The sequence below is a fragment of the Clupea harengus genome, chromosome 9, assembly GCF_900700415.2.
Source record: "Clupea harengus chromosome 9, Ch_v2.0.2, whole genome shotgun sequence".
Taxonomy (NCBI): domain Eukaryota; kingdom Metazoa; phylum Chordata; class Actinopteri; order Clupeiformes; family Clupeidae; genus Clupea; species Clupea harengus.
In genome coordinates this window covers 18,790,809-18,808,476 of record NC_045160.1, presented here as the reverse complement: position 1 = coordinate 18,808,476, position 17,668 = coordinate 18,790,809, and positions in this window count along the sequence as shown.

Here is a 17,668-nt window from a genome sequence, read left to right as displayed (position 1 = left end):
GGATTCAATGTTGGTCTTTGGACAGAGAGAAACTGTGGCCTTATTTTAATACGCTTTGTTATATGCTGGTGTTCGGACAGTGCTCTCTTTTAATGTGTTGTGTAAGTCTTTCACAGTTCTCTATCTGAATCCTGATGCAGTGCTGACTGTAGTTCAGCTTTCTTAAAAACAACGTTTGTTGTGTCTCTGGCAACGGACCGATGGGCAACCTGAGACCTAGGACATCAGATACATCTTGATTAGAACTCAGGCAAGTCTCAGCAGTCTCTCATGAACACTTGCACAAAGTCCAACTACCAGGTCTGTGATACAGTTACACAAAAATACAGTTATAAACATACATACAAATACAAAAATATGTATTCCATGTATGTATATGTATAATATGTTTTATTATCTATATTAAATATGATCGAAAGTATTAAGAAATGTACTTCTGAAAGGGAAGAGGCTTCCTGCAGTTTGATTCCATTTCCCTCTAGCCTTTTGTAGCTCACATATTTCCACAATAATTCCCATTCTGACAAAAAAAAAATTAAGACCAACATTCCTTGAATGCTGTCCTCCTTAACACTTGTGAAGTCGTTTGAACACTTGACTCTGGGCCTTTGCAAAGCCGCTCCTATTTCCCGTGAAAAGCACTGGAGACCCACTCACGCACTCCACACTCACACTCAGCATGCCTGTGTCTAATTATACGTAGTTATCTCAACATCTTCTCAGCGAGAAGAGGCTGGTGTATGGGGCAGATAAGTGGGACTCGTGGCTTTTGGCACATCCTCTTGTGGTTTTGCATGGAGGGGTGAGGGATGGGAGTTGGAGTAGGTGGAGTGGTGGGGGCGGTGGGAGACGGGTTGACAGATCAGTCGGTGTAAGCAGGCAGTTTAATGGGGCAGAGGGGAAGTATGCCCTCTCAGCAAGAGCACTGCAGAGGTCATCTGGACCTCTCACATTACCAGCTCTTTCTTCCTTTTAAACACATTTTCTCTACTTAATGGATGGTGTTTTTGTGTGTCTTTTTTGCAAAAATGGAGGAAAGGTCCTTGCAATTGGAGAGTGTTGGTATTTGACCTGAAGGCTCTCTGACTGTGGATCAAGTGAGAAATATACGGCATAAAATAAAATTTCCTCAGAGAAATACACATTTTGTTTTGTAATTTCCTGCTGACTGTTTTTTATACCGAAACAAATCCTCAGTACCAGAAAAAATGAGGATCCTTTGACCTGTTGTAGTGCTCACATCTTTATTTCAGGTTGGTCCAGGCAGACGCCAGGGGCAGATCAGCATTGGGGGGATTTATCTTCAGTCTCATAAAATATTTCATGGAGATGGCCTTAGATATCGATGAGAATGCATTACCCCTGCACGTCTATAGAGCGGCCATTCTCTTTTTCAGCTACTCTCTTTTAATCGATTGGAATGTTAATCCATAGCTGTCTCTAGGTATATTTCAGTAGCATAGTCCTGGGTGCATGTGACTTGTGCTGGCTGTTCACCTACCAAATGCTTTTAATGGGAAGGCTTTGGTCCCCTGTGAGCACAACCTCTTTGGGAGCAATGAGAATATAAAGCAGGGATTGAGGCTCAATCTCTGCGGGGTTGCTGCCATTCTTAACCCCCCTCCGATCAGAAATGGATTCATGCCTGGAACAGCAGATGAGAAGAAACTCAAGTCGATAAATGATTCTGTAAATCATGTGGTTGCTGGAGGAGAAAGCCGACGGCCAACAAACACAGCAGGCCTCCACTTCAGAGGAGAGGCTCTTTGAGTAAACCTTACACTTGGGGGTGCTCACCAAGGGTGCTTATGTTTGCGACTTGAATGAAATTACACTCACTTTTACAAACCTCGACAAACACTTTTAGCATTGGATATATGAGTATGTTTAGCAGTACTGTGAATGAGGTCTGCTATATAGAACAGAAACATATTGTAATTCTAACATTCTAATTGAAACATATTTGGACAAAATGTAACATCATATAATTGGTCTTGCATTCTTGTACATACAGTAGTGGGGGTTTATGGATGAGTACTAAGGACAAACCATTCATGAAAACATGTAAGATCAGCAATGAGAGCAACCATATGAGTGTGTGGACAAATGCGAAACCAAAATATATTCTAGTAAATGTACGCTGAGGCCAGAACGTGGGAACAGTTTCAGCCAAAGGAAGAAATATAATACATCAATATGTGTGAGTATTCCCTTGGGAAACAACAGGTTACAGCTCTCCTGTGACCACCGTGTTCCTCCTGTCCTGGTGGTGTGTCTGAACTTGCATGAGTTTGTAGTTTAATATCTCTACATTAAAAAATTCAAACATTTCAGGAAATCAACCAAGACCATAGCTGGCATGGGCTCATCAATGGATCGAGATCACAGGGAGATCGCATAAGCTGCATCATGCACTGGTTCACACTGAAGCTGGTTCACACTGTTTAACTGGTCCCAGGTCAGTGATGTGCAGTCTGTTTCCTCCTGGAAGTCTTTGTCCCAATCAATGTGATTATCAGCAGATATATCCAGTGGCAAACAGTGACATGTAAAGACTGGCCCTGCAATTGTTGCGTCAGAAGTAGATGACAAACAGCTCCAAATGCATTGCCATGAGGATCTCATTTGTTGTCCTTAGAAGAGTTATTTCAGCTCTGCATGCGGTCTGTAGTTCCAATTTCCTTCATAAAAGGCTGGATAGCTATTACAAACTGTAGACCTACCAAAGGGAAAACACGCAGTCACACACAGTGTGCATTTCGGCTGTGAATGAGGGCTAGTACTAACCCTAAGACCAAAAGTATGTGACAAACCTTTTGTACCGATTTAAGCAAGCTACCTGATATTTGCAAGTTCTAGGTCAACATCTCATTTTGTTATTCTCTTTATCTCAAAAACAAGAGATTACATTTGAAACCTTTAGCTGAAAACTTTCACTTCTGCACAACTAAATCTGGAAATGTTAATAGAACAGCACAAATAAAACTGGACTGGACTGATTGCTAATGGGACCTTAGGAATTCAGTTTCTCGATGTTAAATGATGGGGAGTAGCAGGAGGACCTTTCCTTACAGAGAAATTGTGAAACATAGTGTAGACCTTGTCCATATTTTGCCTTTAATGAAAACAAAACAAAAGCAAATTGTGCTTCCATTTGTTTGAGTTCTGCCATTACAAATCAGCAATTTATCACATCTAGGGGGCTTGGATAATTTATTGCATGAAAAGTTGCATAAGCTGAGGGGAAATTTGCTGTTTCTAAATGTGGATGAAGTGTTAAAAGAGGCCATGCTTATGTAAGGGGGATTTGAAGGAGCTGTGTCTGGAAAGAGTCGTTCATGTAGACCCCTGGAGAGTCAGAAATGAGTCACACAAAGCTCATACCACCACGTACTTTGTCACTTGCAATGACATGACATTTCCTGGTAGCGTTTGTGACTACTGAATCATTTTTAAGAATGGGGAGGCCACAGACCAGGTTATTATGGTAAAGGGGGTATGGGGTTTTTTGCTCTGATATATCCCTGCTTAGTTCATTTAGCATCAAATAAGCAAATGAATGAAGCTGAGCAACACAGACATGATACATGTAGTTAATGGATTCAGAGAGGACCGAGAGTAGGATGTGTGATTCTCAGTTAAAACAGAACTGTTGAAGGGTGTAAAGCCGGGAAAGTGATTCTGAAGAGAAAAAAAACTCTTGTGGAGCAGGAAGCACAGAGCACCCAGAGAGAAGGCAGTGAGGGGGAGAATAAGAGCTGGGCTGGCACAAAGGGGTTAAACTCTGAGCAGCCTGCCACTGAAGCAGCGTGACCTTTACAGCCCAGGAGTCAGCAGTACTGAGGAGCCGCTAACGAGCCCAGCATCGTTTCAAGCAGGGCCACTCCACAATACACACACACACACCAACACACACACACAAGCACACACACGTGGAGCCCCTCCAGCCCAAGGTAAATCACCTTCGCCTCAGGGACATCCCACTCTCCCCTCTTTCTCGTGGCTTTTGTGCGCGACCCAGGCCACGAGGAACCTCTGGGTGACCCTGTTTTGCGGAGGGTCGTTGGCATGTGAGGCCACCACATGTCTGTCATACCTCAGGCGGGCAGGTTTGACAGCTCACGCTACTTCACACATCTCAACAATCGACATACCTGTATTGAGAACAAACACACTTTGAAAGCCAGCTGTGCTCTTAATGATCCACTGTAAAGTTGGATGGACAGGTAGATAGGCTGCAGCACACATCACTTGGGGGCAACATGCAGTATGACCTAACGGTAGCTAAATATAATGGTTGGACATTATATTTAGGAATTATAAATAGAAAAAAATGGCCAGTGCTTTGCAGCTGTTGTAAGCAAAGACCTTGCGCACGGATGAAAATATGACAGAAAGACAAAAAGGCCTTGATAAACAAAATACCGTTATCCCCCTTGTTGCACTCCAACGGAATGATATAATGTGTTTTCAAACTTGTATCATCCCCTGGAACTCGTTTGAATGAGCAAACCATGCTCGCCAACTTTTTTGTAGAAGCTAACTCCTAATAATACATATTCAATTCCGTCCCCTTTGAGACACTGATTGGACGAGTATAACTTCAGTTTAGGCATGACATAAACTTCTGGACCAGAACAAAGAATGCTTTTCCAGCCAGCTTGAGGCCATTTGAACAAGCGCCTTTTCAAATTCTCTCTCTCTCTTTGTGTATATGTGTTTGTGTGTGTGTGTGTTTAGTAAATCAAATTCAAATTATCTCTTTCTTTCTTTGTGTATATCTGTTTGTGTGTGTGTGTGTGTTTAGTAAATCAGCTTTCTTGTCACAATTTAATAGAAAGGGGATCACACCTCCATCTGGATGCATATGGCATTAAGTGGATACAGTGCAAGTAACAATACAGAGCTACACAGAACACAGTCATAGATTAAAAACCCATCAAAAAGCTAATTTACACTCAACAGAACCGAGGTGTCATCTCTATCTAGCAAAGCTGCTGTGTCTGTCTGTCCCTGTGCTGCATTCCTGTCTCATTTCAATCAGTGTTGATTTTTGTGTTCGTGTTTGTGTGTATACCTGAACACAAATCAAATAAATGGTGGCATTTGGCGCTGAGGCTACAAGTCTTTTTGTCTTTTCTTAGGAACACCAACAGACAAAAGGTCAAACAGCGGTATCATGTGGTCAAATGCAGTACTGCATTTTTCAGGCTGCAATTTAACCCTTTTTTAGCTATTCAGCTGGCCTCACATCACACTGGCGATCAAATTATTTCCTGGTTAAATAGCTATTTTATGGTATAGAATCTGTAGAAAATAGTGAGTTGGGCACAAAAACGATATCATGATGAACTGGATAGAGGCCAGTCTGTTTAGAAGTGGAATGCTGAGGGGAAAGAGAGGATGTGAATGCAGATCGTTTTTATTGTTATTATTCATAATATATAATTGAATGAACAATAACTATTCGGTCATAGAAACATAATCAATTCTGCTGAATATATTGCATCTTGTGCATCTCCTGTGCCTCTTTTTTACAGTTGGTATTGTGAGTTCAATTATATTGTGAATGTCAGTGTGACATAGACATTCACTGTATACAAGTGTGAGCTAACTGAGCTTTATCATTTATTTTGGCCAACGTTTAATTTTGTTTTAAAATTGACCAGCTGGGAATCTATTGAGTATATTCATTGCTATATTCATGCTTGGTAGATTATTCACGGATACCACTGAGTTTTGGGTCTCTAAGCTTTACGCTCTGAACTTATTGTGCACCAAGCTTAAAATACGCACCACAAATACAAGGACTTTCAGTGCAAGAAAAAGAAAAGACCTGAATTGAATCTGTGGGTACAACAAGCAAGCACATCTGGAGTACATTTGGATCCACATATAGCTGAAGGGAGCTTAATCTGGGTTCTGCCTCAACAAAATGTGCAGATGTTTAGGGATCTGACTCACAGTCTGTGAGGTTTTAACACATTATCGGTCCACCTGCTTGACAAGGGCTTGAGTTTCAAATTGAAGGTGGCATAACCACTAGTTTGAAGTGAGTTAGCCCAGTAAGTATGACCCAGCGTGGGCCCAATAGAGGATAACGTGATACAAATTACACACAGGGCCACAGCTGGTTAACTATGGACATTCCCACATGGGCTGGACTACCGACGTCCCACACAAACACATTGTGAGCTAGTACACAGCTGGGCCCTCAGTAAGTTTTACCCATGAGGACCACAACGAGATCGCCATGAGGACAAGCTTATAGAGATTTCACCATGTCCCCTCTGCATCTTTTTACATGTTAACATCAGGGGCACCAGACTATGGGCCCAAAGTGAGACTACAGTGGGCCACAGTAGACTCTTTTGGAATCAAAGAAATGCAGATGTTTATTAAGTTGATTTAAGAAATACAACTTACCTTCTAATCAATATAGATTGTTTCCTCATTATTGAAATAAATAAAGTCGAATTGCATTGAATTATTGTTCATTTGTCCAACTAACCAAAAAACATGCTATGATCCAAGTGGCTGCATATGGAGTTTCTTGTTTGTGAGGTAGGTTTTCTTGTTTTTTTTTCTCACATCTATATATGAGACGAGAACTGAACTGATCAGCAGCCATCAGTATAATCATACAGCCATTAAAAAGCTGAAGTAAAATCAATAAATAAGTCCACTGATCTAATCTATACCCTCTTAAACGTAAATGTCTGCACCTGCCATCAGATGCATCCTGTGGAAAATGGCCTTTGGATTGTGTCTACATTGACTGTTTCTTTCTTTCACACACTTTCAAATCTGAATAAAAAAAGGATAGGATCTACTGTCTGAAATCAGTGCATGATTAGAGCAAACTCAGAAATATTTCTGATTAATGGGCATTAATATTAAACAGGAAGAGCCTCTTCTATAGCCACCTGCACTTGTTCTATTTACAGTAACTTCATTGTCCAAGGAATGTAAAGCTCCTTTAGAGGTCTACTACTACACATGTGCTTTTGTTCACATGCTACTGATTAGGCAAGGTTCAGTACTTTGACATAAGGCATGTTATTGAAAAAGTCATCGAGCCATCTTGCATGACTGACCTCTTTCTACTATATCCCCAACAAGAGACGTATTGCAGTGTCATCCCACCATACGACCTGGTGTTTGGAGCGAGTCTCAGGCACATGGTCTCTTGCTGGAAAACAGCTTCTTCAACACTCTCTCTCTACAGAGTAAGCAAGGTGAGGAGCATGCAGTTAGATCAAATGCCTCTTCATCAGGCTGGATGAAGAAAGAAAAGACTGGTGAGGGAGGGCGAGATGGCCATCAGCCATCATCCACATGCAAATGGCCTGTCATTACCTGTTACAAAACAGACACACTCACCAAAAGGTGTAGTCAAATGTTGAACACCATTCCTCATACTGTAGAGTCAAGACTACTGCACAACATTGGCAGAAAGCCAGGTGACAAAGAGTGATGTAATGCTATTAAAGTGATTAACTAACACGACTAACGACTTAACAACTGGCTTTAGACTCAGCAATTCATACAGTGAGCTTTTGTTCCATTTCCACAAAGCCAAGACTAATGTATTCAGAAAGTCAATACCCTCCTGGCTGTGCTCCTGGTCTCTGGATTATAGTAACTACTGTAGTAATTAAAACCTTTGTTTCTTTCGCTGTCGTAATTAAATATTGTTGCAATTTGCAGACATTTATCTTTATCGTCTGAAGTGGCCTGCCCCCCCAAGCCACGGACCAGCTGGAGGACTCAGGCATGCAGGCAGGGAGGCAACAGCAGCTGCAGGATGTTACGTCGACCCCCAGGAGCGTTCCAATGTTGACACAGCAGCGCATTCTGCATGGTGGAGGCGGGCCACTGGGAACGGACAGCTTTGGTATCGGGGTCCAAAGCAGAGATGGCTGTCCAGGGCAGTCCCTGATCCACACCCACACAGGGCTGGACCCAGGCGAGGACAGGATCTTGAGCCTGGACTCACCATGATTGAAGAACTGACCTCGCTGTTGGCTGCTGAAGACTGGTGAGCGCTGCTCTCTGCTGCTCTCTACTGCTGAAGACTGGGGAGCGCTGCTCTCTGCTGCTCTCTGCTACTCTCTGCTGGTCTCTGCAGCTCTCTTCTGCTCTCTGCTGCTCTCCGCTGCTGAAGACTGGGAAGCGCTGCTCTCCGCTGCTCTCTGCTGCTGAAGACTGGGGAGCGCTGCCCTCTACTGCTGAAGACTGGGGAGCGCTGTTCTCTGCTGCTCTCTTCAGCTCTCCGCTGCTCTCTGCTGCTGAAGACTGGGGAACGCTGCTCTCCGCTGCTCTCCGCTGCTCTCTGCTGCTCTCTGCTGCTGAAGACTGGGGTGCGCTGATCTCTGCTGCTCTCGGCTGCTCTCTGCTGCTGAAGACTTGGGAGCGCTGCCCTCAGGCTGCTGAAGACGGGAGCGCTGCCCTCTGCTGCTCTCTGCTGCTCTCTGCTGATCTCTGCTGCTGAAGACTTGGGAGCGTTGCTCTCTGCTGCTGAAGACTTGGGAGCACTGTTCTCTGCTGCTCTCTGTTGCTGAAGACTGGGGTGCGCTGATCTCTGCTGCTCTCTGATGGTCTCTGCTGCTGAAGACTGGGGAGCGCTGATCTCTGCTGCTCTCTGCTGCTCTCTGTTGCTGAAGACTGGGGTGCGCTGCTCTTTCCTGCTCTCTGATGGTCTCTGCTGCTGAAGACTGGGGAGCGCTGCCTGCTGCCGCTGAAGAGGCAGCTCGCAGTGCGGCCACCACCAGCACAGCTGGGCTGTTTTCCTTGCTGTGCAGACCTTGCCAGCTCTGCTCTGCTTCACATGCCTGCCGGGACAGGGCGTCCGCATTGTTGAGCAGGTGGCCCCTCCGGTTCTCTGAAGTTCAGCAGCCAGGTCAGGGAAGCATGGTCAGTGCTCAGCAAGAACAGTCTTCTTTAGAGGTAGGTTCTGAAATGGCGAATTCCCAGGACAGCTCTCGTCGGGTGACGCAGTACTTTCATTTGGGGTGGCTAAGAGTGTGGCTAAAGTCAGCAACCACTCACTCTCCGTGCTCTCCCTTCTGAGAGCACTCCCCCGAGGCCCATGTCACAGCTGAGGATCTGGAAACGGCAGCACAGGCGCCTGTCAAATGCAGCAGTGCAGTCTTCACCCCACTGGAACGGCTGCCTCCTCTGGGTCAGTAGTGGGCTGGCTATCATATCAAAGTCTTGAATACAGCTCCTGTAATAAGATGCCAGCCTCGGGAAGTTATGAAGCTTTCCAACATCATAGGGGATTGGCCGGTCTCTCCCTGCTGACACTTTTGCTAGGTCACTGGGTTTCGCTGTGTCGCTGCGCCGATGACATGGCCCAGGAACACTGTGTCTTATCGGAATACTGGTACTTTTTCGGATGCAGAATTGCCACGGTGCTCTGGAAGTTAGCTGCATGCTCAAGGAGGTCTGAAAAGGAACACTAGGAACTGCCAAAGCCCCTGACCAATGGAGAAGGCGGTCTTCGTGCCTCTGGTGTCAACTGTACTTGCCAGTAGCCACTGCAGAGGTCGAGTGAGTTGAGCCAGTGGGACCTCTGTAAGGAGTAGGTATCTTTGCGGGTGACCTCGTTGAGACGGCGCTAATTGATGCAGATTCGGCAGGAGCCATCTTTCTTCTTCATCAGGACCGCGGGTGCTTCCCAATGGTTTAATGCTGGGCTCGATGACGCCTGCCTCCACCAATCCCTGTATCTCTGGCTCTGCTGCTACCTGCTTGGCTAAGGCTGGAGGCAGGTGGGGCGTGGGTCTCTGGGGTCGATGCCGTGCCGGACCAGGTTAGTGCGTGTGCAGTCTTTGTCTCTGGCAGCAAAGATGTCGGAGAACTGTTCTAGAAGCTTCCATAGCTGGCATCACTGATTCTTTTCCAGACCCTTATGGCTCCACTGGTACAGCTCCTCACCGCCCCACCTGGTCTCAGCAGTACTGAATTTTCATGCTAATCAGTAGGCGCTTTGTAACAATGCTTTTAATCCGTGGGCCCAGCTCCAGCTCTTCCAGCTGTTCTCCCGTCTTCTTGAGTGTGGTCATCTCTGGATCTTACTTCTGACATCAATATAGTGATCTCACAGAGTCAGGCATATTTTAAAGGGAAAAACACCAGGGAAATCACACCAGGGGATTTATACTCCTCACTGACTCTTAATCGCTAACTAAAAATACACGTAGACATAAACAGAAAGGGGAAAACACTCACTCCAATTGAGAACATTAACACTGATTTTCTGCAGACATCAACATTCAAGCATGTGTGATAGGGTCAGCCCACGTAGACGTTCACTGGCTTACACCCACCTGTCAGTTAATTGAGCGATAATGAGCTTGTAACTTCCGCCTAGATAAACTAGGATATGCTCTCGCCGATTGTTTGAAACGCACGTTGCCGTCACTGGTGGGAGTAAGACGCTAGCTGCACCTTGTCAGGAGTTTCATGCCGGAACTTCACGTTAGGCATTGGTATGTTACTTTCATCACTTTCTACCGGTTAGCCTTGTTTACTACGTGGCCTGATTTAGAATGCTTTGGGGGTAAAACAAACCGAAACAGTTCTCTGTTGTGATCTCGCATAAGGCTGACTGCAGTGTTTGCTTAACTCCTCGTAGCCCTGTTTGACTATAGTATTGCAAAAGGGCTCCCCTGGCTACTGGGGTTAACAAGGGACGCCAAGCTGACGTGGGTCCCTCCTCCCCATGTCCACCTGGGTTCTTCCTTTTGTATGACCGTCAAGGCCAAGGTAGGCAGAGCACTGCTGTAGTGCTTCATATTGTAACTCTTTTAATGTGTCTGAAATGTTTTTATATTTCAAATGTCTATTTTGTAATTATTAAACGGATGAGATAGTTCTACTGTTTCAGGGAAAATGTGCAATATCTGTCAATGTTTAAAACAATCTCTCTTTTGTAGATCACAGCAGCAATTGACACACAGTTGATAGTCTGGCCACTGTTTTCCTCCTGTTTATTTCTTTGATGTAGTTCTGTGTGTATTGACTGACCTAGTTGAAGCCACGTGTCTCGTTGTTACGTGTAGTTGTATCATTGTCACCCATTTCTGTGGCCCGGGTGCCTAACCCAGGGCGAGTGGCAAGGTAACACTGTATTGGTACATGTATGGTACTATTCTGCCCCTTAAGTTGATGTGTGAACACCCCCCTAGTGGTTGAGTGGAGTTTGACATGACCTGTATAAGGTTGTTCTCTGTGTGACTTATCTTGACCTCACCGTTTTGCACTTTGCAGTATTACCCTAGTGTGTGCATGAGTGTGCTATTCATCACGTATGGCTGAATAGTGGTCAGAGGTACTCTAGCCGTGTTACTGTAGTTACTCTGGGTTGGCCCCCTGGGCCTATGTTATGTGTTTTTGCTTTCTTTTAAGTCTGATGTATGTATCGTCATCGTGTTTTGTTACTCCTGCCACGTAAAGAACAACACAAGATCTGTATTGAAATAAATTATTTATTGCTTATAACAGCCTCGGTTTGAATCCATTTAATTGGGTAACATACAAAGTATTGGGGAACTTACCATATGGTCACATTTGGCGCTGCGAGCAGGGTCTAAACTAGAGGCTGTTGGTTAGTCTGTTTCTCTTGGTATTGCCTTGTCTCACTGTGGACATTTGTTACCGTGGCTGATGCTAGTTAGCATTTCTTTTGTGTTTTGGTTTATTTTTTTATTTTGAGGAAAACAGTGGTTGAAGACCAAGTTCATCGGGCATCGGATCGCAAGGGAGAGCAGGAGACCAGGCTCTCCTCAAGGTTCCAGCAACTTCATACTCCACCCCCCCCTGAGCACGTTGTAAAGTGTTGTTTAACTAACGGTGTTATTTCCTTGCTGTAACCTCCCCTCCCCTTCCCACCTCACTCACAGACCACCATGGAGGGTGAGGAAATGGCCGCCCAGCTTAAAGCGCTGACTGAGTTGGTGCAGCAACTGCAGGCAGATAATAGGAAGCTTAGGGAAGAGGTCACACAGCGACAAGCCCCCCCAACTGACAGCGGTGCGTCATCAGGTCAGTCCTCTAGCTCTAGTACTGTACATAATGATGACCGTAGGCCAGGCCCACCTGTATTAGAACGGTATGTGTACATCCCTCGTGATCGTAAATGCCCAAGGTTTTCAGGGAAGCTATCCCATGATTCTTTGACTGTGGAGGAATGGGTTGAGGAGGCCCGTCGCCATTTGTCTCTACGTCCTATGCCCCTTTCTGAACAGACCCTAAATATCTTTGACCTGCTTGATGGCGAGGCCAAAGCAGAAGTTAAGTTCCGCCCTACCTCGGCTTGTGATAGCCCAGAGAAAATCTTTGAAATACTTAAAAGTATGTATGGGTGCACTCAGTCTTATATTAGTCTTCAGAAAGCATTCGTCCAGCGACGTCAACTTGAGAGCGAGTCCTTAAGAGAATATTCTCATGCGCTCATGCACATGCTAGAAGCCGTGAATATAAGAGATCCTGCATGTTTTGCTAATCCTGACATAGTATTACGTGATCAATTCATTGAGAATGTGAGGGATGTCATGTTGAAGCGTGAGCTGGGACGTCAAGTCCGGTCTCAGCCCTCCATTGTGTTCTATGACATTCACAGCGAAGCTGGGTACAGGAAGGCGAACACACTAGTCAAAGACCCCGTGCCCACTCTTTTAGCACACATGCTGCTCCCGCGTATGACGTTGATTCTAATGCTGTATCTGCTAAGCCCACAAACGAGTTGACAGAGCTGAAAGATTCCTTTCGTAAACAACAGGTTTCAGCTAGACACAATCTTGAAACGACTTGACTCTTCCCAGCTTGTCGCTCCCTCCAGCCTTGGGCCACAGTCACGTCCACGCTTGCGCTTCCAAGCCGATGGCACACCCATATGCACACACTGCAGCCAGCCCGGTCACATAGCGCGATTCTGTCGATCTAGGTCTAGTACTGGTCCTAGAATAGAGGTAGCATCCCATGCCCAAACTCAGCAGCAGGAAAACTAGCACCCCCTTACGTTATGACCCAAACGTCGGGTGGGGAGCTTTCGGGTTGTTGTCCTGTCGATACGTCACTGCTCATTGGGAAATGCCCTGTAATAGAGGTCCAAATTGGGGGTGTTGGTGTGGCCTGCTTACTGGATACTGGGTCGATAGTTACGACCATTACTCAGAAGTTCTTTGAGCAGCGGTTACAGTCATGTCTCCAACTTCAGCTGCAGCCTTGCACTTGGCTCAAGGCAGCGAATGGCCTAGAGATACCCTACTTAAGGGTACCTGGAAATGGATGTCCATCTCTCGCCGAATTTTTCCAAAGATGGGTATCATGTCGTTAAAACCCCAACTGACCCCAACGCCCAGCCTCATAAGAAGTCGGTCCCTGGCCTTTTAGGAATGAATATAATCCGTCATTGTTACCAAGAATTATTCACCGACCATGGCAGTGCACTTTTCCGTTCACCTGATGTCCAGCAGGCGGGCAGAGCGTGGCGCCAAGCTCTGTCCGAGTGCCAGCAGCTAGAGCGGGCGTTGGAGAGTGGTCGGATAGGATCGGTGCGTGTGCAGTCCGGCCCAGCGATACGAGTACCCGCCGGGTCGATGAAGTTAGTCCCCGCGTCTTGTCATCAGGGGTTAGGGCCCACCCTGGCGTCTGCTCTGTTGGAGCCAGTATCGTTCACTGATGGTCACCTTCCTGGTAACCTGCTTATACCAACGGCCTACCTTTCAGTTACATGTGGCAGCGTCCAGGTGCCAGTCGTCAATATTGGAAGTCAGGATCAGTGGCTGTGGCCCAGACTCATGCTGGGTGAATTGTATGTGGCTACACCATCTGCCCCCACTCCCTCTGTCCACTTCGAAATTCAAGCCGATTGCCATGAGCAAGTAGTCCTTATCCAGACCACTAGGGCTGAGAGTTACCCCGCTCCTAACTTCTCACAGCTTGCCTGGCCCTCCCTATCAGTTCAAGAACAGCAGGAAGCCGGTTCACTGTTAGAGAAATACAGCAGTGCATTTAGTCTCAGTGACGGGGACTTGGGGTGTGCCACCCTACTCCAACACACCATCCCCTTGCTTGACCAGGCCCCAGTACGGCAGCGGTATCGCCGACTCCCGCCCTCCCAATACGACACAGTGAAAAAACAGGTACAAGACTTGCTGGATCACAGTGTCATCAGGCCCAGTTGTAGCCCCTATGCGTCACCCATAGTGGTAGTTCAAAAGAAAGACGGCTCCATTCGCCTCTGCGTTGATTACCGTCAACTTAACACGAAGACACGGAAGGATGCATTCCCTTTACCAAGGATTGAGGAGACTCTTGATGCCTTAAGTGGGGCCAAATGTTTCAGCACTTTAGACCTAGCAAGTGGTTACAATCAGGTCTTAGTCCGCGAACAAGATCGAGAGAAGACAGCGTTTTGCACACCCTTTGGCTTGTTTGAATTTAACAGGATGCCATTTGGTTTCTGTAACGCTCCAGGGACATTCCAACGTTTAATGGAACGTATTTTTGGCGATCAGAGCTTTCATGCATTACTGCTGTACCTGGATGACATTGTGATCTTTTCTACCACCTTTCAGCAACATCTTCAGCGCTTAGAAATGGTCTTAACCCGACTACAACAACACAACCTGAAATTGAAGCTGAAAAAATGCAAATTCTTTCAAACTGAAGTCACCTATCTGGGACATGTAATATCAGCGTCAGGAGTGGCCACAGATCCTGAAAAGATCCGAGCGGTGGCCGAGTGGAAGAGGCCCTCTACAGTCAAGGAACTCCGCTCTTTTCTGGGCTTCGCTTCTTATTACAGACGGTTTGTGGCGGGTTTCGCTACATTTGCTGCTCCATTACACAAGCTGGTTGGGGCACTTGAGGGGACTCGAAAGAAGCCTGGGCCTCGGGTGCGGGGGTCTATCGAACAACATTGGAGTAGGGACTGTGAGGAAGCCTTTGTGACCTTGAAAAACGGATTGATCCATGCCCTCGTGTTGGGGTATGCAGACTTCTCCCACCCATTTGTGAACAAGAACAGGATGAGCAGAGACGCCCAATCGCATATGCTAGCCGAGGCTTGCGCCCTAGTGAACGAAACATGTCCAATTACAGCTCCATGAAACTGGAACTTTTAGGCCTGAAATGGGCTGTAACAGAAACATTTCGAGAATACCTCCTAGGCAGCAAGTTCATAGTGTATACCGATAATAACCCTCTCAGCTACCTGCAGTCTGCGAAGCTGGGAGCTGTTGAGCAACGATGGGCATCTCAACTTGCTTTGTTTCATTTTGAAATAAAGTACAGGCCTGGCACGGCAAACCGCAATGCAGATGCACTCTCCCGGCTGCCAGCATCCCCCAACCCAGACTCTGCAACAAATCGGCCAAGTGCCTCCGCACTACCCAGTTTGATACCAAGGGAGACCTCGGGGCTGGGCCCCCAGATGGTAAATGTTCAGGAGGTGAAGGCTAGCACCTTCAGCGGGCTAGGCCCCTGGGGAATCATACCCCTCTCAGGCAGGACTATTAGTCCAGGCATTCAAGTTCCACTTGAAGTACAAGGCAAAGTGGCTCCCGGGCCACCCCCCCGGGTGGCGCAAGTGAGTGAAGTTGGAGCTTCAATATCCCGAAGCAAAGAAGATCTGCAGGTACTACAGGCAGCTGACTCTTGCATTGCAGCCTTCATGCACTTTTGGAAGAGGGGCCGACCACCAAGAGCTGCTGAATTGAGGGCATCACAAGGTGCGAGGGCTTGTTAAACAATGGCAGCGTATAAGGGAAAAGAACGGGTTGCTCTACGGAGAGGTGCAGCTTCCCCCAGCCAGGACGACAGCACTCCAACTCCTTCTACCAGCGACCCTACGGGGAGAGGTGCTGACCAATTTGCACAATAACCATGGTCATCAGGGTGTAGACCGAACCACAAGTCTCATCCGTCAGCGGTGTTATTGGCCAAGGATGTGCCATGATATCAAGAAGTGGTGTGAAGAATGCAAACGTTGTGTGGTTGCAAAGGCTGCTCTACCCAAAATCCGAACATTCCGGGGAAGCCTACTCGCCACCAGGCCCTTGGAGATTGTAGCCATTGACTTCACCATCCTGGAACGTGCAAGCAGCGGCCATGAGAATGTATTGATAGTAACTGATGTATTCTCTAAGTTCACGCAAGCATACCCCACTCTGGATCAGAAAGCCAAGTCTGTGGTGAAGGTGATAACAGAAAAATGGTTCTACACCTACGGCCCCAACGACTCCATTCAGACCAAGGTCGGTGTTTTGAAGGAGAACTTTTGCACCAGCTATGCACACTCTATGGGGTCCAAAAAAGTCGAACTACCTCTTACCACCCTGAAGGAAATGGGCAGTGCGAGCGTTTTAACCGCACATTACATGACCTCTTAAGAACACTGCCATCGGACCAGAAAAGGAAATGGCCACAATTGCTCCCCCAGCTCCTGTTCGCATACAACACCACCGTACATCAGTCCACCAAGTATTCACCTTACGAACTCATGTTCGGTCACAAGCCCCAACTCCCTGTGGATCAGTTGCTGGGCATGGCGGAACAAACCCCTCCGACATGGATCTAGGTGACTGGATGGCGCAGCACAAAGAACGCCTGTCTACCGCATACAACCATGCACGACATCAGTTGGAAGCCACTGCAGCCCAGCGTAATAAAGACCATGCAGAGCCAGTTACCGTTCTTCCCAAAGGCACACTGGTGTACTGCCGAAACCATTTCCATGGCCGGCACAAAATCCAGGACATCTGGAACTCCACGGTCTATAAGGTGATTAAATGTCTTGATGAGGTGGGCACCCTCTACAAGATCAAGCCGCAAAAGGACGATGGGCCGTGCAAAGTCATTCATCGCACTGAGATCAAATCAGTTCCCAGGAGAACTGTGGCACCGCAAGATGGTGATACTCCTCGCCCATCCCTAGTAACTGGACTTGCTTGTAGCTCTCCCCCGGCTGTTCACACAGTTCGATACCCAGTCCCGCCGATCACAGAAACAACTTGTCCACATGAATCTGAGGAAGCGGACCTTTGGAGGATGCCCACCCAAGCCACCAGTTGGCCACCAGCCCCCCAATGCAACCAGCAGCCTGGCCCATCCCTTTCCAGCAATGCAATCCCACCTTCACCCCAAATAGAACCACCAACCACGCCTCCTACAGAGGGAAGAGTGGATAGACCCCCTGACCCTTCGGAGTCATTAAACCCTGTGGAATCGCCCCCCTTACCGGCACCCACCGGTATGGCTTCAGACCTTGCGCCCACACCCCCCTTTAGGCGTTCAAGTCGTAGCACAGCCGGCCGACACCACAACCCATTTAACCTACAGCAGTCTGCTATTCATGATCCGGGTACACCCACAGCATCCGTGAATGCCACTCTGACCTCGTCTATTTTAGCTACTAATACATTAGAGATGGTTCACCGGGACGGTGAACATTAATGGCCGGGGTGAGTGTGATAGGGTCAGCCCACGTAGACGTTCACTGGCTTACACCCACCTGTAAGTTAATTGAGCGATAATGAGCTTGTAACTTCCGCCTAGATAAACTAGGATATGCTCTCGCAAATTGTTTGAAACGCACGTTGCTGTCACTGGTGGGAGTAAGACGCTAGCTGCACCTTGTCAGGAGTTTCATGCCGGA